This window comes from Colius striatus, chromosome 15 (genome assembly GCF_028858725.1).
Source record: "Colius striatus isolate bColStr4 chromosome 15, bColStr4.1.hap1, whole genome shotgun sequence".
Lineage (NCBI taxonomy): Eukaryota > Metazoa > Chordata > Aves > Coliiformes > Coliidae > Colius > Colius striatus.
The window spans coordinates 3,818,675-3,845,425 of NC_084773.1; positions in this window are offsets into that span (position 1 = coordinate 3,818,675).

A 26,751-nucleotide genomic window follows, 5' to 3' on the forward strand; every position below is an offset into this window, starting at 1 on the left:
ATACATGCTTTTATGAGAATACAGGGTCACCTTAGTACAGTGGATTTTAAATGCTGAATCTTGGCAGTAAGAGTTTTGATGAGACTTCTACTGGTGCACAAAAAATTAGGAGGTTTGTTTTCTCATTGGAAGATAAAATGCATGTAAATAACTACTTACACAGATTGTTTTGGTGAAGACTTCTGTGAGATTAATCGCTTTGCAGTCCTAGAGTGCATTAGGTTTCACTCCTCTACCCTCAGTTTTACATGAGATTGCAGGCATAGGGTGAGAGCCAGGGGCTAGCTCTGCTCTGTGACCGGACACGTGGGCGAGGGAGTGAGGTCATCTACCTCCACTTTTCTCCTCAAGCAAGCAATTTGGTGCCTGTAGTTGCATGAGCACCTGTTTGTGTGAGCAAGCCCCTCATCTGCTTTAGAGGAGACATTTGCTTATGCAGATAAGGTGGCTGGCTACAAAACAACGAGATTTGCACACGGTAAGATTTTTGCATGCTGTTTTCAAGATGCCTTTTTTTTGCAACCATTTAACCCAGGACTTTTGCTTTCCACATAAATCATCCATCTTACTCGATTGGGTAACTGTTTAAGCACGTTATTTGTGTTCCTTTCCTTTTTCCTACGGCTGTGCAGCAATGGTGTGTTTGGAATTGAAAGTCTTGAGGAATTCTTGCACTTCATACTAAGCGCTTTTGTTTTCCTTTTTACCATGTTGATGCTATTTGAGTGGATCCAAGGGCAAATAATTCCTCCCTTCCCTGTTTCAGGAAACGCTCGCCTTAACAGCCAGTATGCTCTTACAAATCTCACAGCCTGTACAGAACAGCCGACCTGAGCTGATGCCAGGTAGGTGCTGGTCTCATGGGAGGTAATGTTTAAGCTTACGTATTTTCACCAATTTTTTAATTGAAGGTTATTCACATTCGGTGTTCATTCTTTGCAGAAAGGTCTGAGATACTGGTGTTTTAGGGTTTTTGCCCAATATACACAGATTACTTTGTCATCTTCATTTATTCTGTTAAAGTTCTGTCACTTGAGCTTTACCATGTGATTTTCTCACCTTTAACATAAGTCAGGAAAGCATTTAAAGTTTACAGAAGGATTTTTAATAATGGCAATTATTTTGCACGTGATGAAAAGAGTTAAAAAAAAAATCCCAGCAAGTGTGTAACTTGACAAAAGAAAACCTTACTTTTGAAAGTTGAACAAACGTGCAGCCTGCCCTGTGTTCAGCGACTTGACTGCCATAACACTCGACACATGAATTAACACAAATCCGTAGTCTAGTTCTGAAAGAGAAAGCAAAAAAAAAAAGGTGAATGTTACATAGTTCTCAGTAATGAGAACACTTTTATTTTCCAGAAGACATCAGTTTAATTCTCCAGATACTCTCAGTATATAGAGCAACTTTTGATCTCCCCCTACATAATACAGCACGAGAGAGTGTCTCTTTAAATTCATTTATAAAATAATTCAGGACTGTGGGTGTCTTTGATCTGTTCCTCTCTGCTAAAGTACAGAAGAGGAGAACATGTCGCTTAGCAACCCCGTGCTGGAGTGGGGGGGGGGAGGTTGGGGGGAGGCAGGGAGGGATGGATGGTCCAGAGTCAGAAAAGGGAAAGATTAATCCCCACCAGAAAACTAAACTTCTGACAATGCCTCTCTAAAAAGAAGCAAGCAAGTAACTGAACATGGATGTCTGCAGAATTAAGGACTTATTTCTCTTTTACCCCACTATTAATAGGAATCTTACAACCAAATCAGAAAATCAGGCACAGGATAGGCAACACAGGCTTCAACAGCTTCAGGACTGGCTTGCAGTCAAAAGGAAACCTGAAGTTTTATTTTTAAACCAGTTAAGTGCATGTTAAATTGAATCAGTGTTGTCAAGCCTAATCATAATTAATTTTGTACTGCAGTTTTTGTCTGAACATTTCAAATAAATTTAACATTGAGTGGGACAGCCTAAGTGTCACCAGACTGATTTACTTAGAGTCACTTACCTTGTTGTAATTAAAAATCTAGGTTTCTCTATATGGTTACCAGGCCATGGTTAGCTGGTAGTTAGGTAACACCATAGTAGCTCTGAAAAAAAATATGAATTAGGAAAGTAACTTTGCACTGAAGTAGATGAGCAGCACTCAGACAACCTCTACCGTTTCTGCAGCTGCAAGATGATCGTGCCCTGCACAGCAGTGGCAGGAGTGAGTACCATCTCAAACTGCTCCTGCTCTTTCTGTTTCTGATCAGCCTTGTTCTAGAGCAGCCCTAATTCACCTTTTGCACAAGAACTCAATCAGCAAACCTCACAGCCCTCGACAGCTGATTCTCTGAGCTATGGAATGGAAAACTGCTGCAAAAAACTGTGCAAGAGGAGGAATTGACAGAAGTAGTTTAAATATAGCCCACTTCAACATTTCACACAGATGAAAAATGTCTCGTAATTAAATCAAGGTAAATTGTTATGTCCCATCTTACATTAATGATCATAAAGATTGTTTAAAATCATGGTGATTTTTATGCCACTTGCATGTCCTAATCACCCTTAATTTATTACTGAACATATCACTGTAGAGTTAAGAGAATCCCAAAATGCTAATGGTTCGTGTTTCCCCAGAGCTCAGTACTGGTAATTCTGCACTCAGATTTTGTAGTAAAGTTGCAATTATTAGATACTTACCTCCATCCACAGGCTAGGAGCTTATCTAAGCTGGCATCTGTTGCGTATTCCAGCAATTACAAACACACTTGAAACTAGACGTTATTGAACCCTGAAGTAATGCTTGTTTTTACCTAGTGAGGGAAATGGTAAATGACAGCCTGGACTTCTTTCAGATCTAAGTTCCTTAGAATAGTGTACCTAAGAATTTATTACTTAAGTAGCAAGATGAATTTTTATTACCCATATAGCAAAGATGTATAGAGTACAAGCCTGTCTCCAGTGAAATCAGTGGCAATTTTACCAGCTACTGCAGAGGTGCCTGAAGTTTGCCCAGGATCTCTGAGAGTGTGCTTTTTGTATTGGCAAACGCTTATGTAATGTGATTCTTTGGAGAAATTTAATTAAAGAGAAATGTGTAAAGCACTTGGCATTAAGTGCTCTAAGTTTGGTAACACGGTATATAGAGCAAAGCCCAAATTAGAAGCAAATAATACTCACTCAACTGTGAGCATTTCAATAAAAATTCCTTCATGAAGAAGCTTGTATCGACTCTCTGTATTTTTTTGTTTTAACAAATATTTTCTATATGCTTTCATTTTTATGCTCCAAACAAATGTAGAGGCTTTATCTGAAATATCACAAGCTGAAGCCAACCCCATTGACTTGGCTTTATCTTTGGTCTCAGTTACACCAAGGTCAACAATTCTTTTCTGTTACTTAACACTGAATAAGTACTTTTGTTGACTGCCAGAATCGAGTGGGAGGAGGAGTCCACCAACAGTAGAACTCTTTTACTTGTGCTTGCATTCACACTACCAGTTCATATACTTTGTAGTTTTTACTTTTAGGAAACACAAATATGTGACATCCACAAGGCTAAGATTATCTTGGTTGCAGATTCTTTTTGTTGCAAAAAAGTTATGTGAGTCTTCTAACAGAGACAGAACATCTTCAGGTTCTCAAACAAGCAAGCAGACTTTCTGAGGCTGATAGTTTTGAGGAATATGTTTTGGACTCTGCTGACTTAAAAACATGTACAATTAACATAGCTTTCTGGTTATGGCATTCAAGTTACCAGATCAGGATGATACAAGAAAAAAACATGCAGATAAGGCATCATTTGCCCAAACACGTCGTCAGAAACTGCCTTCCTAAAGGTATGTCTGAAGCTGGAGAATGAAAACACAGATGTGTGATATTTTTCCATTTCAGAGCAATCATTATAATACCACTACAATGCACACTGTCTTCACAACACCTTAATCCCAGGACTGAGGGAGGCAGAGCAACCTAGACTCCCAGAAGCATTGTGTTGGAGAACTCTTGAGCTTAGTACAAAAGTTCTTGAAACTATACTTTGTGGAGAGTATATCAGGGCCCAGCTGACAGTATTGGGGAAAAGAAGATTTTCTTTGGTGTGGGACACTACACTGTGATGGCCTCTGCTCTTAGGGAAGAGTCTTTCATCTAAAATGTGACTGACTCTTTCTTTGTCTTGTAATCTCCTCCTAAATGAAAATAGAGTTATTCACATTTTTTCACAATGCATAGGAATATTCAAATTAAAAATAAACCTCAGATCCTTCTCAGTAGAGGGACAACATTCTGTCTTTTATCTTTAAGAAAAAAACACCCACCTCTCATTGCTCTCTGCAAAACAGTCGGTCATCAGAGAAAGGTTTGTTGATATCTAGGTAGACCTGCTTCTGCAGCAGGGTTAGACTGGATGATCTCTAAAGGTCCCTTCCAACCCCCACAATTCTGTGATTCTATCGCCAGAATCTTGAAGCATTCCCAGTGGTGAGTACTTACAGCAGTGAGAAGTGCAGGAGTGTCAGAGAAGCTGGACATCTTTACTACTTGCACTACTACCACAGCATGTCCGACTCGAATACCAGAGGGCTGGCATATAAATGTTTAGACTTTGAAAGGCATAACACAGTATGGCTTTGAAAGAAAAGTCATAAAATACATTATTAAGGCTGTGCAAAATAATGGGTCGTAGAAAGGAAGGTCAGGAAATTCTCATGGGCATTCACACTGGGAGGTACCTTACGCAAAACAGACCTCAGAAGAACCCATTCCCTGTTTTCAAGATGTGCCCGTGCTGTCAAGTCTGTCTGCTGCCCCAGCCCAGCTGAGCAGGGATCACTGGACAGCCTGCCCCAAAACAGCCTTGTTCGCTGCTGTCTCTCATTGGAGGTAACACAAGCAGCATCCACAAGGTGTTGCAGAGCTGAAAGTTTGTGACTGGAAGCAAAGGGGTTTGCAGGAGAGAAATAAAGCTGGTGTGGAGAGGTCCTGGTCCTCAGAAAGGCTGCTGAATGTCACCTTTTTCCTTGAAAGAACTCATATAATAGAATAATAGAAGAGTAGGGATTGGAAGGGACCTTTGGACATCATCCAGCCCACGCCCCCTGCAGAAGCAGATCCCACCTAGAACACAGGAACACATCCAGGTGGGTTTTGAAGACCTCCAGAGAAGGAGCCTCAACACCCTCCCTGGGCAGCCTGTGCCAGGGCTCCCTCACCTCAACAGTGAAAGAGTTTTTCCTTATGTTTAAATGGAACTTTTTGTGTTCCAGCTTCATCCCATCACCCCTTGTCCTGTCACCGGATACAATAGAAAAAAGTGCTGCCCCAGTCTCCTGACACCCACCATTTAGATATTTGTAAATATTAATGGGATCCCCCCCTCAATCTCCTCCAGACTAAACAGCCCCAGTTCCTGCAGCCTTTTCTCAGAAGGATGATGCTTCAGTCCCCTGATCATCTTGGTGTCCCTGCACTGGCTTGTCTCCAGCAGTTCCCTGTCCCTCTTGCACTGGGGAGCCCAAAATTGGATGCAGGCATATTTACATGGGGAATTTACCAGTTACTGTTGCAGAATATTTCTGAGGAAGCCCCTTGTTAATATTTTGGCAGCGTGAGAGTGCTTTTTCCCAATTGCACATGTCTCTCCATCTGCCACAAAGCTGTTGGTTCCAACAGTCTGGCCTTCCCCATTAAAGGGGCATAACAGAAACATAATGTTTGCAGCCTACTGCAGTGGTGTGCCCTGTTTGTTAAGAGTTTGCCATGAGAAAACAAGCCACCTGAGGAGGTCCTGTCTGCTTTTCTGTTTACTAGTGAGTGACCTTTTACTTTAGTTGTGTTTAGCATCTTTTAGATAAGATTTTGATAGTGACACTGGCACAAATCTGACTTATGTAATAGAAATACTGCTGGAAGGGATCCCCAGGTCAATGCCCACCTTCCACTCAAGGGAGGACTGTCACAGAATCACAGAATCTCAAGGATTGGAAGGGACCATGAAAGATCATCCAGTCCAACTCCCCTGCTAGAGCAGGACCACCTACAGTAGGTCCAGCACTGGATCAGGTGTGCTGCAGTTTTACATAGCCAAACCTTGGCTGTCCCCCTCCATGTAACCTCTTCCGGTACTTCAGCATTCTCCCATGGAGGCAGTCTCACTGTCCAGTCTGAAGCTCCCAGGCTACAGTGCATCACCATTGCCCTTTACCATCTGTCACTGCCAAAAAGAGCTTGGCAGAGTCTTCTTCCCAACTCCCAACTTCCCAACTCCAGTTCAAGCAGGCAACCTGCTGTTAGATCACCCTTTGGTCTCCTCTGCAGCAGACTGACAAGCCACAGCCTCCTTCATCACGTGAAGCATGTGCTCTGTGTCGCTGACTGTCTCAGTAACTCTCTGCCACTTTCCCTTCCCATTTCTGAACATCCTCATGACTACGAGGGGCTGAAACTGGACACAATGTTGCAAGTGTGACATTACTGGCTCCGAGGAGACAGTGATTATGAGTTTCTTCATTCTTCACATAGCTTCTTCTATGCTTCACATAGTCATTACCGCTTCAAGATCAAGTCCAACCACTAACCTAATACTACCAGGCCCATACTAAACCAAACCACATCCCTCAGCACCATCCTTCTTTGAAAGTAAGCTAACGTGCCGTTTGTCCCCTTGGCAATGAGCACACCATTGGCTCACATTGGACCTGACATCCACTCTAAGCTCTGGGTCCTCTCCAGGAGGGCTGCTGCTCGAGCCAGACAGTTCCCAGTCTGTCCTAATGCATAGCATTATTCTGTACAAGGTGTGAGATTTGTACATCTTGTGAAACTTTGTGGGATTTCTGCTGTCCAGATCCCAAGTTCATGAAGATCCCTCCATAAAATTTAGTATTCAGCACATCAACAACTCAACCCTAATTTAGTGTCATCTTCAGATTTGTTGTTTCTGCATTTTATATCATCATCCAGGCCATCAGTGAAGGGGCTAAACAATGCCAGCCCTGCTGTTGACCCTGCAGTACTCTGCTTCCCTCCAGCCACCAAACAGATGTTGACATTGATGGCTGTCATTCAGTCTGGAGTCCCTCTGAATGAGCTTTCTTAACTGTGACATGTGAACTGATGGAAGAGCTGGTTTTCTGTTTGACACCTTAACTGGGAACCTATTCTTAAAGTGCTTTAGCAGATGGTGGTGGGCTACCTAGTGTGCAATAGTAGCAAAGGCAAAACATTGTTTAAATTTAGTAGAATTCTGTAAATAGCCTTCTAAAAATCACATTGAGCAAGAAATTGTTCTTAGCACGTAGACTTTCTACATTTTTCCATGTCTGGTCTGTCATTTTAGAGTATACAACATGTTTGTTTTCTGTTCTGCATTGGAATCAAACTGACCTCTGCCCATTCTCAGGAGCAGGAGGCAGAGCCCTCCGTGCCAGGAGAGCCAGGAGACCTCTGAGGCACACAGGCCATCTGTGTCCCATTCCTGCTTCGGCTCAGGGCCCAATCTCCTAAACCTCAGATGCATCTCCAGCCACTGTATTACGGGCTTACCTGAGGGAGGTGGAGGGCAGAATCTCTCTGTAGTCCCCAGCAGTTTCAAAGTTTTAATGTCAGAACAGACCTGCTTCTGCAAAACGCTCAGTTTTCAGCAAGACATCACGTGTCCACAAAAATATCTTCCTGATTTGTCTTTTGAAATCTGAATTATAATGAGGAAAAAAGGTCTGGAATTACATCTGGGCCCCCCAGTTCCAGAAGGACAGGGAGCTGCTGGAAAGAGTTCAAGGCAAGGCCACAAAGATGATGGAGGGAGTGGAACATCTCCCTGGAGATGAAAGGCTGAGGGAGCTGGGGCTCTTTAGCTTAGAGAAGACTGAGGAGTGACCTCATTCATGTTTACAAATATGTAAAGGGTGGATGTCAGGAGGATGGAGCCATGGCCAATGACAGGACAAGGGGCAATGGGTATAAACTGGAACAGAAGAGGTTCCAAAGAAACACAAGGAAGAATTTCTTCCCTGTTCAGGTGAATGAGCCCTGGAAGGGGCTGCCCAGATGTGTTGTGGAGTCTCCTTTTCTGGGGACATTCAAACCCACCTGGACGAGTTCCTGTGTGACCTACTCTAGGTGCTCCTGCTCTGGCAGGGGGGTTGCACTGGATGAGCTTTTGAGATCCCTTCCAACCCCTGAGATTCTGTGATTCTGTGTGTGAATCCTTGTAGCCACAGGAGCCAGCCAACAGAAAGGAAATCAAACCCGGTTCTGAATGACTATTTCAGCAATGACTGGCAACCTGTGCACTTTCCTCTATTTGATAATACCCAGCTTGGTATTACATCTAAAAAAAGAATGAAATGAGAAAATCATCCCTTTGATATGCATTAAATGATTCAGTTAGTAAATCAGTGAATCTTCTTCTGAGCATTATTAGCTATTAGCATGTTACACTTCTTGATGTTGCTCATGATGTATATGAAAATGAGGGAAAAGATTTCCCTTTTGAAGTTGCTGCCACTTGAGTTGTTGACATTTCTTTTACTTGTTGGCTATCGTCTTGAATGCAATATTCTACTGTCTGTTTTGATGAGAGATTCTTCATTTCTAATTTGTTCTCTCATTGATTAGACTGGTTTTGAATGAGTAACTCTCAAAATAACTAGCCTTTCAAGGGAACCATGTTCTCCTAAATGGTCACTAATGAGTATCTCTCTGCTTCGGTGTACTTAGGCCTTTTTCATGAGGAGGATGTCAGGCATACATCTGTCCGGGTCAAATGGTGTCTGGCACCACTGAAGACAGCAGGAATCTCATCTCAGAGTTCAAGAAGAACAAGGTCAGACACTAGGAGTAAAGGAAGATCATTTGCATTCATTTTGTCCTAGGAAGATGCCTGTTTTCTAGAAGAACCTGCAAACATTTCTTCAGGCTCCAGGGTAGGATTGAAGGAGTGAACTAAGCGAAGGAAAACAAGGTAATTCCATCTGAACAAGGGTACCATCTTCAAAGACACTATCAGCTGCAGCAGCTGGGCTGAGAAGCCTCAATTATACTGCCAGTTGTATGGTACTGGAAATGTACAGCCCCCTTTCGTTTATAGTCAATGTACGTTACATAAAAATAAGCCCATTAGAGCCAACAGTCATTATGCATATGAAGTTATTTTCCCACTTGAAGAGCCAAGGATCTTCAATAAGAACATACTTTGTTTTAGAAATTACTGCCTGTATTACACTCACAATTAAAGAGCACGGTCTATAATAAAATACTCCAACATGTCATGCATTGCTGCAGTGATCTAATCCCGTCCTGGTTCCTGTTTGGCTTCTCTGAGCAAATTCTTTTCCCTTCCTTTAGCCTTGTCTGTAACCTTAAAATCTGCCTTGAGCACTGCCAGCTATTCTGCTGAAATACAGTCTTGCTTTTCTCTCTTAGGCCCTCTCCTTTCCGTTTGTTCTTTCAAACTGGACAGGAACATCATCCTTATCTTTAAGGAGCCCGTACCACAAACATGCATTACACTATCATTCCCGGACAGATTCTGAGCCAGAACCTCAGCCCATGTCTTCATGAAGGTCTAGTGACCTGTTCAAGGTCAGTATCTGAAAACAGGGCAGGGTTAGAGTCTCTTCCAAGATTGCCCCATCAATTTATTTTCCAGTTTCTATGAACAGCATGATCACATTGTTTTTCTGTTGTTCCTGTCCACGGCCTTATCTCCAGCAGAGGTTGCTCTGTGGGTCAGCCTGTACAGGCTCTATCTCTCTGTGACAGAAATGGCATTTAAGACACATTCTTGTCTATCCCAACAGAAAACTTTAAGCTTTGAACCAGACTCTGATGATGTTATGGCTCACATACATATCCTGCTTTCTGGGCTCAACCAAAGCCACTAGAATGATAAAGCAAAACAATTTTATCTAATTTGTAGCTTTGCATCCTTACAAGTCTCTTCAGCCTCCTTGTAGTTTCTGCTTCCCTGTCATTTCAAGTAAGTTACTGCTGTCCACTTTTCCAATACCCTCCTTGACCCACCTCCCCAGCCATCTCTGTCACCAGGAAATTACTGACTCATCCCTCCAATGGGTAATAATTCCAAAATTTCCTCTGTGGCTGAGGAGTCATTTCACCCACACAGCTATCTCCTAATCTTCAGAACGCTGTCAGGAGGTCCTTGTGTCGCTGTCTCATGCACAGATACTGTGTAAAGGACCGAGGGTGTTACCTGTCAGCACAACCCTGCCCCAGGGTTGCCATTTCCAGCCACCTTTATGCACAGACAATTTCAGCAGGGTTTTAGTCCATACTTAAGATGTTTACAATTAACAGATAACAACAGCTATTTTACTTCTGCTGGTACTGATTCTGCTATAGGTGAAGACAAGCGTGTGCACTTCCTTGCAGTATAGTGCTAATCATTTTTTAGAAGTAGCTCAACAGCTACAATAGGAAAAAAAGAGGGGGTTAGAAGCATCAACCTCAGCTTTCAGATTGAAAATCAATATGAAAATTATGACTTTTTAAAAAAAAGAAATTAAATTAAACCAAGATGATCCAACACAGGTTGCAAAAGTTGGTATAAACAGCTGCCCAAACCATTACAGAGACATAACTTAAAAGGAAGCTTCACTTTGGGGAACAGCAATGTTTATAGAGAGGCTAATTTCATTTTATTGAATACTATTAAAGTACTTATTAAAAGTTATAAGTTGTAGTCTAAAATACTGCAGTGCAGCTCATGGAAGAGCTAACACAGCCTACGAAATGGCCTTACATGGTGATATATTTCTGGCATAATATAATATAAGCTATTTCAAGAATCCATTTACAAGGTAGCTGTCTGGGTAGAGCCCTGCCCTCGCTGGAATCAGTAGGAGTTTTGCAAGTCACTTCAGTGAAATGAGGTTTTCCTCTCACTTTTAGCCTGTGCAAGACTAAATATTAGATCAGGCAAGCAGTGTTAGTTCTGTTGCATGCAAGTACCAGTGAATTTAAATACAGCATTTGCTTACAAGGATTTTTTTTGTTAATTCATCAGATTTCCTTATTGGTAGAAGCATTGCATTATTTTGTATAGTAGCATGCCTCTGCTGTAGCAGTAAGAAACATGCACTTGAGGCCTTTGGACACAAGCAGCAGATTGTCTCCCTGCCTCCTTCCAATGGGAACTCACCAAAAGCAAGCATTTAGTTGTAAGAATTCCATTGTTACACAGCTTAGAAGCTTCACAAGCACCCAAATGCTACAAGCACTACGATCATTTATCTTTGAACTCGTTAGTAACAATGCATAATTAACAAGTAAGCTGTAGGAACATGCAATGGCTGTGTATTTACATGGTATTTACCACGCTGTTGTGGTATAATTACAGCGATTATACCTGCTCTGTAGAAGGACAGTACATGGTGTACAGTGTACTTGGTGTTACTCCACATCGCTTGGTCCAGCGAAGCGGAGCACAGCACGATGGAGTTGAACAGAGTAGGTGGAAATGAGCCACAGGTATGAAACCCTGTGTGAATCTGCACAGAGTGCTGCTATGTAAATGATGGCTGTGGTTTCTGGCTATTCAGGGTGCCAGCCTTGCTCATTGAGCTCCAGTTCTTTATATGTCGGACTGGTGTCCTTTCAGTGAAGTGAATGGCCTTGACTATGCAGTAAGACAGGCTGGGGTTTGGGGGTTTTTTAGTACAGCAACTTTTTCCTCTCTTGTGTAATATTGTATGTCTCCAGAATAAATACAAGTAAAAGAAGACATGGGGAAAAAAATCCACATTCTTATAAAGTTTTAAAACTACATGTCAGCATATAAAACAATCTTTGCTCTCAAACTCCATGGGTTTCAGGATTCCAAACGTGAAGTTGCATAATGCAGGCACTGGTAAAGAAAAAAACCATGCAGAGAGGTATGCTGCATCTATGGGCTAGTCCCATTTTACATGATTCAGCACAAACTGTAAGTAAAACTGAATTAAAAGATTCCATTACATTTGAGATCCACATCTAGCAGGAAGAGGAATGCAGTACACATTGCTTGATGTACACAGGAATTGCTGTGCCACTTCTCTAGAATGGTGGTATCGGCCTTCAAACTGTGGCATTATCTGCTCCCAAGAGAATATACAGACCTTTCTAGAGTGTGGATGCAACACTGCACTGGTTAAGTAACTTAACAGAGACATGGATTTACTTGCTGTTGCTGAAGATGTGAAATTTAACTTGGGCATACAAGTTAAGCAATTTCAGAGCTCCCTATTCTACTCCAGGTGAAAGAAAAAGTAATATTGAGCTTTTCTAAGTGTAAGTTAATATTGCTCAGCTTCATAATAATCTTCCTGTCTTGAGAGACTTGATTTATGAGTACAGCATTGAAATAATTCCTGCCCAGCAAGGCCAGCAGTGCGACATGACGGGGCACGCATCGTGCTGGGTTAATTTTCAGTTACTGCCTTGGCCACGCACAACTACATCACAAAAAATGAGATGCAAATTAACAGGATACAATTACCTCGTTGGAGTGTCTGGTGGTGGTTTTCCTCTCCGTGCTCCAGGCAGGGCCCTCGCGGTTGGTGTCGGCTGCCTCAGGCCTGCTGGTGGTGAGCAGGTTCTCCCATGGGACCTGGGGCTCCTTTCCCTGGGCCTGGGCTACCCAGGCTGGTAGCCAAGTCTTAACTGCTTGTTTGACAGCTGAGGTCAGGGAAATGATGCTTAGTTAGCATCAACAATTTCTTTCTGTAGCAGACTAAATTATCCCAGGAGTTTATGGGCACAAAGAGTTGCAATTTCAGTCCGTCTCAGGTGATACAGCTGAAGAACTTCAATGAAGAGCACCAAGTCCTTTCTGCACTGACACATTTAAAAATCATTCCAGAAGATGTTTGAGAGCAAAATGTATCTTCCTGGTGCAAGATTCATGTGAGGAAAAGAGTTAACTAGTTGATGACAAGTTAATGCTCTGGAGCCCTGGCCCAGGCTGCCCAGGGAGGGTGTGGAGGCTCCTTCTCTGGAGGTTTCAAACCCTACCTGGTCACATTCCTGTGTGACCTGATGGAGGGGAACCTGCTTTGGCAAGGGGGTGGGCTGGAGCAGCTTTGGAGGCCCTTTCCCTGCCCCACCATTCTGGGATCCTGTGATTCTGTGACATGACATTTCTATATGGATATATGTATTTTTTGACACGTTTTTCCTGTTTTCATAGAGTGAGCCCTTTGTAAGGGCCAATGGACGAGATGCCCACGTTTCCCAGTCACAGACACTGTCATCACAGATTTCATGATTTCTTAATTTCCACTTTCCTTGCTTAGCATCATAAAGCGCCTGGGTGACAGTTAAATACCAGCAAAGTACTTCCACTGCATACCAACAAGAGCCAAGGCGTATGTTATACAAATGTCTTCAAGGCAAACACTTAAGGCCAACTGGTGTACTATGGCACTGGCTGTTTGAGTTGACTTTTACCTCCTTTTCAATTCTGCAGAGTCATTCTAACACCTTTTTCTTTTCAAAGGGATGTGTAATAAAGATCCCACTGAGCAGTGCAGTATTTCTTTTAAACTTTTCTCTGAAAAGATGGTATTTCACAGTCAGGAGAGCAGTTTCCTCCATCTCAAGGATGGAGAAAGAGAGGCTTTCCACCGACTCCATGAGTCGGGATCAGACTCTTCAGCTCATGTTTTGATACAGCCTTATTTTCCATTATGATGCAGCAATAACCAGGAGAATCCTGTAATTATTTCTGGGAATGAAATAGTTTGAAAATGGTGACACTGTGCATCATTTGAGTCATAATTTGAAACCCAACCACTTCACATGCTGTGGAAAGCCTCATCTCTCACGGGATGTTTTGTGAGACAGAAATTGTAATGAATTGGGATGAGGCAAAAGCTGACGAGGAGATTTGAGTTGTGAAGGGGATAAAAGAGTGTTCTCTGTAGGGCTGGAAAAGCCTCCTTCTAGTTACCCTGAAAATGCAGGTAAACTGCAAGCATCTCAGTGAAAGTGCATCCTTAAATAATTTTCAATAAAATGTGTTGTCTATGTGAATTTTTGTAGGTTCAAAGTGGGATCGTTCTCAGGGAGAATACTCAAAACTGGCTCTTTTGATGTTGTGTTCACAGCAACAAATGCCACGTGATGCAAGTTCATCTAGAACTAACAGAATTAGGACAAATGTTTGAAGGCTTCTCACAACAAATTGCTCACAAATGATTTATGGCAAGAGTTACTTGCAGAGTGATTACAGCACATGTTTTTTGGGGAAAAAACCCAAGAAAAATCAATCTGCTTGTGGACAAATAATGAAAAGAAGGAGAAGAAAAATTCATCTAACAAATATGAAACTGCAAATTATTCACTCAGCTCTGTTGGCAACGACCAATTTTTATGGTAGCAGGAGCTTGTGGAGTAGGAGGTAACTGTATGATGAGTGATTGATTCAGTATCTTACATTGCATTTCTGGATGAGGTTCAACATCTAATTTGAAAGCCATTTTCCTCCTTTTACCCAGTACAGAAAACAAAATGACAGTCAACATCTGTGAGTTGTTTTGGGCAGATAGAATCTACTCTGTGTCTGTGCAGTGCCATGGTCACTGACAAAGGCTCGCTTGTAAGAAAGAGCAGTTAATAGGAAAGATTGCCCTTGTGGGGGAAAAACCAAACCTGCCTCTTTGCATCTTCACATTAGAGAGAAAAGGATTTTCCCTTCCAGAAGCTGGAACACAAAAAGTTCCATTTAAACATAAGGAAAAACTCTTTCACTGTTGAGGTGAGGGAGCCCTGGCCCAGGCTGCCCAGGGAGGTTGTTGAGGCTCCTTCTCTGGAGGTCTTCAGAACCCACCTGGATGTGTTCCTGTGTGACCTGATCTAAGTGGGACCTGCTTTAGCAGTGAGGTTGGACTGAGATGATGTCTAAAGCTCCCTTCCCATCCCTACCATTCTGTGTTTCCTGTAAATGCATCTGCATCAGCCCATCTTTCAGTCCACACTAATAAAATGATTGAGGCTTTAGTGTCCTCTGGGGAGAATACAGAGTGCACTTTGGGCATCTCTCTCCCAAGAGCACTGTCTCTTTGTCCCCTGCCCCGAGAGGAAGCTGTCTGTCCGCTGGGCAGGGGGCTCCAGGACACTGTGCCTGGTCAGGACAGAGGATGACTATAGCACCTTCTGTTTATGCCTGTGGCATGGTGGAAACAAATTCAGCATTCATCTCTAAGTCCTTACACATGTATTCAACTCCTAATTTAATTCCTGAGCAAGCACATGCTGTCCTTCCAAGGCATAACAGATGCGAGAGAGCCCACTTGATCCCTGCTGCTTTCCTTCACCAAATAATGCCATAAATGACATTACAACACAACCTTTGAGTGAATGATAACTCCAGGTTTTAGTCATACTGAAAGATGCTACAAGCTGCTTTGAGCTGACAGAATAGTTTTCATTTAAAACAGGGATGTGTTTGTTCCGTAAGTGCTGACTGCCACCATTCCATTGTAGGTTCCTGGCTTAGTTAGACTGAGCTGGGTTAGTTTGTTGGAACTTAACTCTAATCATTGATTACAAACTAGTTGTACTATTTCCATGTTTTTAGAGGAGGTTACCAGGACTGATACATTTCCATGTCCACTGAAGGGAACAGTGAAAAAAAACAGGTGTAATTCTGCGGGCAACCTTTTCAACAAAGCAAGGTTGTGCTGCAGAAGGTGATGCTCAGGAGCTGTTTAATCAGCCCATTAGGATACAGGGTGAGAGTATCTGCATCCAGTTGAGCAGTGCTGAAACCACCTTTCATTCCTACCCTTTCTACCTTTCCCCCTGTCCTGCAAATTCACGTTGGATTCAAGACTGCTTCAGATGTCTTTGACTGGTGATTGCAGTCTGCTGCTGACAAAGGTCCTGCTGCTGCTCTGTGCTTGAGGAGCCCCTTTGATGTTAACCTGCCTGTGCTTGGGCCAGCACCTGGCACATGCAAAGCATTTGTTAGAGTGCTAATATGTTGGTGGACTAACTTCACTGCAACAGAGGCTTAAAACTTCACTGCAACAGAGGCTTAATTCAGACTGCAACCTGAATGTAGATAGGTTTCTCAGCCTGTTTCAGTCTACTAACTGCAGGTCTGTTGCTTGATCCAGGTTAAGAAAGAACCTGACACTGCCCTTTGCCTTTACCCTCCCCATGTACAAATTTGGAATGTTTGCCTAGAAAGGGCAGCAAAATGTTCAGCTTCTGCAGCACCCCCCCCCCCCCCCCAAGCTTTTGTTTAATTTGCTACACGTTATTAACTCCACCGTGTTTCTGCCTGGCAGAATCGGTGACTAAAAATACCCCGTGAGTGTACGTAGTATGCTGCAGCACTGGCTGAAAGTAAATAAGTCCACAGCCTTCATAATCACTGTTTTTCTAAAGATCTCCTGTTCCCAGCAGACAGGCTATTTTAGGCTGCAAATGGAAATCAGAAAACAAGATTCCCTTTTTTTTCCCCTACAAGTTGTTCTCCTGGGAATTCTCGTGCTTTCCTCTGTGTACCTACTTAGGGTGTTGGTGGCAGCATCTTGACAATACCAGGCACAGGGAGACTTGATCACCACAGCCCATTCTGAGATACACCAGTGAACACGGGGAGTAGTTCCCACTAGGACCACCATAGTATTTGTTGGTATCAAATGGAGTGTGGGATTGAAGCTAGACCTGGATAGTCTCATTTACTGCATGATTCCAGGTGACAGCTCACTCAAAACTCAGGCTTACAAAGTCAGTTGAAGGCATTTCCTAGCTACCTGCACTTTCTGTCCTAACACTGGTGATACATTTGCGTCTCTCAGATTTGCAGACTGCCTTTTATACCTCCTGTTGGGTCATCCGAGTCCAGCCACAAACACAGCCACTGGATGTGCGGTCCTGTTGATACCACTGATGTCTGGCTTTGCCTTCCAGTTTATAGCACAGACACCATCATCTAAATGCTACTTATCATACAGATCCAATGCAAGATCTCTGAACAGTCTTTAAATCTGAGAAGGTCTAATTATCATTCTTAATACTTCATGTGTTATGTGTTGGTGTTTCTCTGGTAAAAGCTTTGTGTTACTAGGAATACAGAAGACTGTGTTTTGCTAGAGCAGCATGCAAGCCTGAGGGCTTGAGAACAAATAAGAATCTTTAGCATTAGCTGCACTTTTTTTGGTGCACCAAATGGCACTGAGAAGGATTTTCTGTGCTGGGAAATACCTTAATTATTTCGTGGCACGGATACTGCTGTGGTATTACATCTCTGTCCCTCTGCCCTTGATTGAATACTACCCATAAGCATCCTTTGACCTGCTCAGGAACTGGTAATTTATTTTTACTCAATTGTGATACCACTGCGAAACACTCTCTTTCTGCCTGTATTAATCAAAAAACTTCTACCCTTGGAAAAACATTAATCATGCTGTTTTCTTCACTGAGGGAGAAGGAGTAAGCTTTTTGGCGAGCAAACCTATTGAGTGAAAGAGATCTTAATCAACAAGAGTCGGCTCTGGCACTGAGAACAGACGAAAGATATTCAAAGATATGTGAAAAAACCCAGATGTCTTCAAATACATGAATAGAAAACTTACTTTGTGTTGTACCCAGACATCACATGTGATAATCCAGACATCACAAGCTGTTGTCATAAGCATGATCTGTCATTCTCGTAGTATTCCACTTTGCTTTGTCATTTACAGCGTTTATGTGCAGCCTGATACTGTTCAGTGGTTGCTTGGTTTGACCTTAAAAATATCATTAAAATTGCAAAAACATTTAGAATGTTGTAAAAGTGTTGCCCAGGAAAGACTCTGGGAGCACAGTGCAAGATGGGAAGTGCCTGAAGGCTTCGATTTGCTCAGTTTGAAAAGGTCCTGTCCCCCTGCGATTGTTGCTCCCTCACAGAGGTATTCTCTTCCCTTCACACACTTTATTCACCTCCATCCTCAGCCCTTCTCAGTCCTCTTTCTGAACCAACACATGACCCAGCTACTACCTGTTGCTCACCTTCCTGCTGTTACCAACTCCAGACATTCTTTGTTACCACTAATTGTAGTTATGGATCTGGACATGTTTTACCTCTGCCCTTCATGCCTTTAATCCCACAATTTCCTATGTAGAGCCCCTTATCTTAGAACCCTCCTCCTTGACCACTACAGCTCTTCAAAGTTAGAGGAGCAGATGATACAGCTTGTTAGAAGCACAGTACACACCACAGTGTGATTTGCCACATTAGCAGTAGATCACCAGATCTGCTGCTAATTTTGCAGCCTTTTCTCCAGAGCCCCTTTGGTCCTTCCACGTCCTGAGCAGATGGAAGCAGACAACATTCTTCTTCCCTTTGCTCAGCACCTCACACCAAGGAGAACATGACAGTTGTGGTCCCAGGGATGTTTCAGGCCCTGAATTTTCATTTTCCGGCTCCTTACCTGCCATGCTGCAGACTTGCCATCTTTGCCATCCTCATTTGTAGCCTTTCAGCTTCCAGTTCCTCGACTTTGTGGGCACCATTCCCCAGCAGGAGCCTGGGCAGGACGGACAGGACTCCTCCAACGTGTCCTAGCCACATCCCACGGTCCAGGGATCTTGCTGATGTGTTGCCAGGCAAACAGGCATACCCACTAGGGCCTCAAAGAGAGAGCTTCATCTTAGTCCTTGGGAAGTTAGTTACAGAAATGCAACAGACTCTACATTCACATAAGGTACATAGGTGGGGCTTTTCTCCTGCAAAAGGAGCCATTTAAGTCCCAACAGGATGAGCTGAAAGCCAAATCACATTACTCTGTGGGTAAATCAAGTTGCTTCTAAAGTAACATGATCTTTTTTTTCCTCCAACTCTCAAAAATCCATCAGAGGAAATAGGAGTGGGGAATGACATCCCTGCTTCTGCCAGTGCTGTCAGAATTCCTGCTGAAATAAAGGGGTAGCAAAAGAGTCACAAAAGGAAATAGGAAGGAATCCCTTTGCTAGAAAAAAATAAGTTGATTCAAAGGCCTGGTGAAAGTTATACGAGAAGTGGAAAAAAAGAGGCAGAAGTTGGGGAAAACAGATGTATGGGAAGCCACCAAATTCAAGAATAAGGAGTTACGTTTTCACATAGATGCCAAACATGAAGGAGCATCTCTGCTGGCTAAGGGCAATCAGCAAGCTTGGGCTTTGCAATATCTGCGGTGGCCTTTTGTGGCATCTGTTACACCCAGTGCTGTAAGAACAAAAGGCACAGTATTTCATGCAGGGATTTCCAAGAGGTTTTTAAGTGGAAGAGGTGCAGTTCGTTACAGATTCACAGAACACATTTGCTTTCATGTTTGCTGTTTACTCAGCCAGTACAAAAACACTCTTTAAGGAAAAATGTTTTTACCCAAACTAAGCAGACAACGATTTGCAATGGGAAGAGGAAATGAAACAGCTTGATGGATTGCCATTCCTCCCTCCATCTGGTCAGTACATTTAATTTTTACTCATGTTATATACACCTGAGAGAATTCATATTCTGTGACATAAGGGTGTATGTGACATGGGACTGAAGCTCACTGAGCACATCTTAGGGGCAGGACTTGTAGGAGAACACAAGGCTCAGGAAGCCTGCCAGACTGAAACATGGGGCTGAGCACCCTCAACCTGTGCCAACTAAACCCTGCTCACAGGTGAGCAGCCAGGCTGATGTTTGGTACTTTCACTGCATGTTGTAGTGCTGCTGACCATGGTGTGGTCACAGCCTGTGAGCTTTGAGTCCCACACAACCGCTGGCCAGCAGCATCCTGATCTACAGCACAATCAGCCCTTTCCACCACTACTGAAACTCCCTGATGGTGTGCCCAAAGAAGGGCCATTGCATGTCCATATCTGCATTTACAGCATGCTTCAGGTGCTCTTTCACTGATGTTCCTGTGGGTCATTAAGGAGAATGTTTATCAGGTTTTGATGTATCAGAAAAACATCTTTTCTCAGAATAGAACTCCAGACCAGTAGGTGGAAAACCTCTCTGCTTAAATAGGGATCAAATACAAATGACAAGTGTGGGCTCATCCATCTGCTAGTCTTCTCCTACTACAGTTGTTCTGCCTGAACAAGGGATACTACATTTTTCTCATTATGCTTATTATATATTGCTCCATATGAGGAGGTCCCATCGTGCCAGGCACTGTGCAGGCACAAAGGAATAGGTCCTTATCCTGGACACCCTCAACTTTAAATAGTGTGTCTCCATCTGCTGCTTTCTCAGCCTTCAACTAGAGGTTATTCTTCACCAGTAATCTATGAGGTAGTAAAAGGTCTCTGAGGAAAGATCTGTCTTTGGTTTAAATGTCTACATTGACCTGGATATTCTGAGCACCCCCACTAATCTCAGCCTTCCCAGCAGTTTGCAAAAAAGAAGAGCGAAGAGAAAAATAGCATCAAATCAAATCAGATCAAATCAAGTAGTCTAACTTATGGTCACTTTTATGACTGAGCTCCTCCACCACATTGGCCACTCACCACTTGGGCCCAGAGCTGCTGCTGCTCTGTCCTGGAAGGTTTGTGCTCAAGGCAATGCAAGAGAGCAGCTTATTTCAGCTAAGAATTTGATGCCAGGCTATTTTTGGGACTGAGTGAAACTTCTCCTCCGTGATTATGATCAGTGAGGAGTGTTTTCTAGAATGCAAAATCATGCTTTAAATATTCTGGGTTTATACTGTGTAACAGCAAGACAGAACCATGACCTGGAGAGTGCAGGACTTCATAGCTGTGATAGGAGGGACGTTGCACCCTGATGCCAATCTGTTCAGTGAAAGCCGCTGGTGGGCTTTAGGGAGTCACGTCCCCTGCAGCGCAGGAGGCCGAGCACACGCATGCTAGGTTGGCTTTTCTGCCTCAGCCCAGGGAGGAGTCTCCATCCAAACCTGAACTTGTGAGTAATCTAACTGTGAGAATCCATGCCAGTCAGGACCACCAGCCAGACCTCTTTGATTTCAATGCTGCTTAGCAAATCTCACTTCCATCCTGCTTTTGGCTGTGACTAGTCTTCAGTAGTTGAAAGGATGGGAAAGAAATAACAACCCAAACCCTCACAAGGGTTGGTATGATCTACCAACATGAGTTTTTTCTTTTCCCCACACAGATAACCAGCAGAAGCCCTTGGGCTCATACACCATTAATCTTCCAGGGGATGGGAAAAGCAGCAATCCCTTCTCTCTCCAACTACAGCAGCACACCAAATCCCTGAGCACTCACAACACAAAGCCATTTTCTGTCTCCAGGAATTTCTGCTTAGCCTCACAGTCCTTCCATGAGCATCTCAGACCAACTCTGCAATCACAGGGTGCTGCAGAATTTTGCTCCTCACATTACTGTTAACTGTCTTCTAATTTCCAGTCTGCATTTATTCATGACTAATTTATACCCATTTGATCTCAGGCTAGCATTAACCTTTACCTCATGCAGTTCTTCCTGCTTTGTATTTACCCCTAAGGGTATTTATAAATAGTTGTCTTCTGTCATGCTTAGTCTGGTGGGGCTAAAAAAGATGAACTGATGTTTATCAGTCATGAAAGTCCTTCTTGTATGAGAATGAATGTGCCCTTTCACCTGGTAGATCAGCCCCAAGTGATTCCTCAGCTTGCAAAACTACAGCAGTCTCAGCTACCTGTGAATCACAGAGTCTCAAGGGCTGGAAGAGACTTCCAAAGCTCATCCAGTGCAACCCCCTGCCAGAACAGGGCCACCTAGAGTAGGTCACACAGGAACTCGTCCAGGTGAGTTTGGAATGTCTCCAGAGAAGGAGACTCCACAGCCCATCTGGGCAGCCCCTTCCAGTGCTCCCTCACCTGAACAAGGAAGAAATTCTTCCTTGTGTTTCTTTGGAACCTCTTGTGTTCCAGCTTGTACCCATTGCCCCTTGTCCTGTCATTGGCCATCACTGAGAACAGTCTGGCTCCAGCCTCCTGACACCCACCCTTTACATATTTTTAAACATGAATGAGGTCACCCCTCAGTCTTCTCCAAGCTAAAGAGCCCCAGCTCCCTCAGCCTTTCTGCTTATTTTTTGTTTGAAGGTATCAGGTATTGGGGTGCAAGTCCCAGCCATTTTTTGAATCAACACTCTGGGAAATACAATCTGCAACACTTGGAGTCTGAATCATTTCCCTGCCTCCCCTGGGCTGCTCAGAGATCAGCTGATGGCCCCCAAAATACGTAAAAGAGATTTGAAGTGGTCAGGAACGTGGAGCACAGAGGCAAAGCACCCCTGGCAGCAGCATGTGTTGGGAAAGCACCTTGTTGGGAGAGTGGGCTTGGCTCTGCCTGACCCTCAGGTGCACATGCTGGGAGCATCCCCTCAGTGCCAAGGAATTATGGTCCTGCCTCTGCAAAACTCTCTGCTGCTTTGCTACAAGATTACTACTGTAAAAAACCCCAGTGCTTGCTGTCAGAATTCTACTGGCAAATGGCAGAGCCTTTGGGAGAACTTCCTCCAGTTTTGGTTGAGTTCTCCACAGTGTTTGCTGACCACTGATTGTGACCATTCCTGCACTGGCTGTTGCCTTTGCTCCACACTCTGCTGACCTCCTCTTCCCTTCCTGCTTTTGCTCTCTTCAGGGCCACTCCCTCATGGAGCTCTTCCCACAGGTCACTTTGTACCCCTCATGGTCTGAGCTCTGCTGAGCAGGACACAGCCTCTGCAGCACTGCAGGTGGTCCCCCCTCCCACTCCTCCCTCTCCCCCCAGTCCAAATGCCAGACACATACCGTACCAGGAGGATAGGGAAGAGGCAGGAGCTCCACCTGATGTACTGAGCACCATAACAATCCCCAGGTTGGGGGCTGGAACTGAGAGTGAACATCTAACAACCATATATTGGTTATATTCCTGTGCTCCACTGTGCTTGCTCCCCATAAGTATTCTGGCAAAAGAAGTTTAACAGTAAGAATATTTGCCAAGAAAGCCACCCAAGCAGTTCCTGCTGCGTGCTGGTAGAGTGCCCAGTGACTCTTTCACAGCCTTGGACGGGCAGCAGTGGCCCTTCTGTGCACCCCAGAGCCGCCAGCAAACACGGCACTGCTGGGAATCTGCTCAGCAAACAACTCCAGATCATCCTGGAATGGATCATTCGCTCATCCAGCCCCACACCAAACTGCACCTGCTTTGATGTGCAGGACTATCTGTGCAGGAGCTATCACCCGCCTGCCCGGTGCTGTGGCATCAGGAGCAGAGCAATGCTGTGCCCACGCTCAGGCCACTGCACCTGCAGCACAGCTCAAGAGCCTGGCCCTGATCAGGCACCTGGGCACAGGGCATTGCACCAGGAATGACGAGCTCAGAAGTGGTCCTGGAAAGCTGAAGGGCACACTTTTGAAGTTTAGACTTACCGAGTTACTTCTAAACCTGCAAAGCTGCAAAAGTCAATGTAAATAGACTCCTCCAAAGTAAACAAGTACTCCAACTTAAGGAAAGACAGATACTGAACTCTTTTAAGGCATGGCAACAGAAATATCAATAGACTTTTGACATGTCATCAAAAGAAATTAACTCTCTGTATTACAGAATTGCTTTTTGATCACTTTGCTGAAACCAGATGTATTGAAAAACATTTCTAGCCATCCCTTAAAGAAACAAAAGTTGTCCCCTTTACTCCCTGTAAGATGGGCATTCAGTAAATTTAAAATGCTCAGTGCTAAACTTTGCAAAACTCACTGTAGGTAGCTGATGTTGTACTGGATGGTGCTGCATTAATTACATCCCCTTTCAAAGCAAAAGGGAACACTGAACTCTTCATCAGCACCGACAGCCAGGCGTCAGCTTGGTGGCTGGGGGTGACAGACTGCCTTTTAGGACAGCATCTCCCAGCAAAGAGCACAGGGTGCATGAGGGAGCAGTCCCACATCCATGGCTGAGTTAATGTTTCACCTGTGGTCCAGCTCACATCAGGACCAAGCGAGGAAATCGCTGTCTCTGCTCCTGGAAACGGAGAAGGCGGCTTTTGCAGAACGAGGCTGAGGCTCGGAGGCACAGCTTTGCTAAAGTGAAAACCAAAAGTGGAAAACTGTTATTTTTCTTAGTGTTCACCTAACGAAGCCTCTTTTGCACTGCACTTGTTAAGAGCTGTCAAGAGCTGTCAGCAGCAGTTGAGGCGGGCGACAGTGGCTCATGGCTACCTGCTGGCACAGGCCAACTGTGGCACACAGTGCTCTCAGGTGGAGCACACCAAGGCAGAGCTGATGGCACATGGCTACTATGGCTACCCAGGGCCAATCTGGTTGTGCTGCTGGAGTGCACCTCCATCACCACCCACCCTCTCTCCCTCCCCCGTGACTGCTGCTGCACAGAAGAAACCCACTTCCCAGAAGTGATGAGCATGAAGCACAGGGACTGCTTTGCCTCTCTGGGTCAGCAGACGGCATTGCTTCCTGAGGAAGGAGCCCTCACTTAGCACTGCAAATTATTTCCCCATAAGAACCACCAAGATTCCTCATTGATTTAGCAGAGACTGGAGCAACAGCCTCAGGGCAGCACACCTGCACCATGGCAGCCCTTGGCCTCCACAGGCACAGCAGTTAGCTGGAGTTTCAGTGACAAAAGGTTGATCCTGAAGAATGACAAGTGTCCCAGTAGATCCTCTGCCTCTCCTGGGCTCATTCACCTCAGAGAGACTGCTTTTATTTTCCCTTTTCTATATATGAAGAATAATTGTTTAGAAAATCATCTTACCGGAGTAACAGATAGTGATGCAAAATACTGAAAGCCGTAAGCAAGTAGGAGCTGTGGCACAGCAAGGTTGCCTCTGAACCCCTCAGCCCCAGGTGTCCCAGCTGGGGTCCTGCAGCTCTCACACCCCAGAGAAGACAGAGGAGATAGACCCCTGGTAGCAGAGAGGAATTCTCTGTGGAGTCAGTTTGTATGAGAACTGGAGAGTTTTCATCTTGTGTGGAAAAGAAAGGACATTAAACAGTCTTCAGGAGGCCCCTTGGTCCCCTCACCTCATGACAGGGCAGCTCCTCAGGAGCCCCTTGCCTACCACCCTCTGTACAGCATCAGAGCCGCTTTGGCTGCTGGACCCCATCCATACCCTGCTGCAAAGGGCGAAGGGGTGGGCACCTAATGCTGCCAGGGACCCCAGCACCCTCCCAACCCCCTTAGTAATGGCATAGGGAGGACCCACCAGCAGCCAGGGCGATGCCACAGTGCCTGTGGCCACCAGCTCTGTGAGGGGTGAGGTTCAGGCCCTGTCACAGCCTGAGAGGAGCAGATGGCACCCACGTCCTCAGCCCTGCTCCAGCCAGGGGAGGGAGCAGCCCCTGGGAAGGGCTGAGCCCCCTAGCCCTTTGCTCCCCAGAGTGGGTGACAGAGAGCATCCTCCTGGGGAGGTACCAAGGGAACGCTGAAATGCAGCTGATTTGGGGGGGGAATAGCTTTTACTTGGCTTCAGTTCCTCCTTAAATCCCCCCTCGTCCATAGCAGAGCAGGCCGATTGCCAAGGGCAGAGCAGCAGCTGATCAGTAAACAGGACACCAACTGGGGACACTAAATCTTCTAAACCCTTCCCTGACAAAAGCAAATGCCGGCGCGGCCGCTCGTCCCGTCTCACACAAAACCGCCCGGGTTCCTCCCCACGCTCATACGAGTTTCTCATCAGAACTTGAGCTCACGTGTCTTTGTGCCACCGACCTTCTCACAACAGTTTGTGTCAGCCACGGCTGGTACCACATGGCACTTGCTGCTCTCCGTCCCTCCGTGTGTGCGGGGGGAGTGCAGAGCTTTGCAGAAATCCCCCCTCAGCCGCGTCGTGTTGCCACCATGTGCAAAGCAGGGGCTCAGAAACTGACCCTACGGATTGGGTTTGTGCCACGAGCGGAGCGGTGATAAGGAATGCGGCCCGGCCGGCGCACGCTGACTCCCAGCCTCAGCTTGGCAGCTCTAAAGAGATTTTACACAGACCTTTTGGGTTTTGTGAAGATGTTCCTGAGAAATCAAACCATTAGTGAACTTTGCCCAGTCTTAACTCATCCAAGGAGATGAAACTGAGTCTGGTTTTGTATTTAGGAGGGCTGCAGAAATGGAGTCTGTCTGATCCTGAGTACTGCAGAACGGAGGCCCAGGGAACAGACTGTTGCTTTCAGTTTACTTAATTAGTTTATACACTGAAACTATGAATAAAAGGGCTGTACAGTTGCTTTGGCTTTAGTAGTAACCCTGCAACCATGACAACAGTAAAGCATTACTGAATCAGCATGACAAAGAACTGGAGGAGAGGGCTGCTGCCACAGAAAAGCGAACTTGGGCCCATCCGCAATCCAGCGTGTGTAGGAAAGTGCATCCTGCTCAGGTTTTGGTGCTCCGTGGGAGAAAACATCCTGGAATAGGTCTCAGGCACCTCACACATACCCATGCCATTTCATTAACTGTTGCTGATGGCAGGATCTTGTAAAGCCAGGGTTATTTCTTGGTTGTTTCTTAAAAACATGGAGAACTAAGCGTTTGGAGGCCAGCGGGGCCCGGCCTGGCCAGCGCTCAGGGGGCCACTGGCCACAGCCCCAGCTCCCACCTGCGTGCCCAGGGGCAGCCCTGATTGAAAAAGGACAATGAAAAAAGGCCATGTTTGCTCCCAGCCCTTCCCCTGGTTCATAGCCTCATAAGAAACAGACTCCAAAATGAGTCTGCAGCCACAGGGATTAAACTTGACAGAGCACGTCATCCCACGCCACACTCTTGTCTTCCCTTGTGCCCCGTCATGCAGTCCCCAGCTCTGAGACCCTCTGAGTCGACCACAGCCCCTTGAGATGCCCCTTCTTTGCAGGAGAC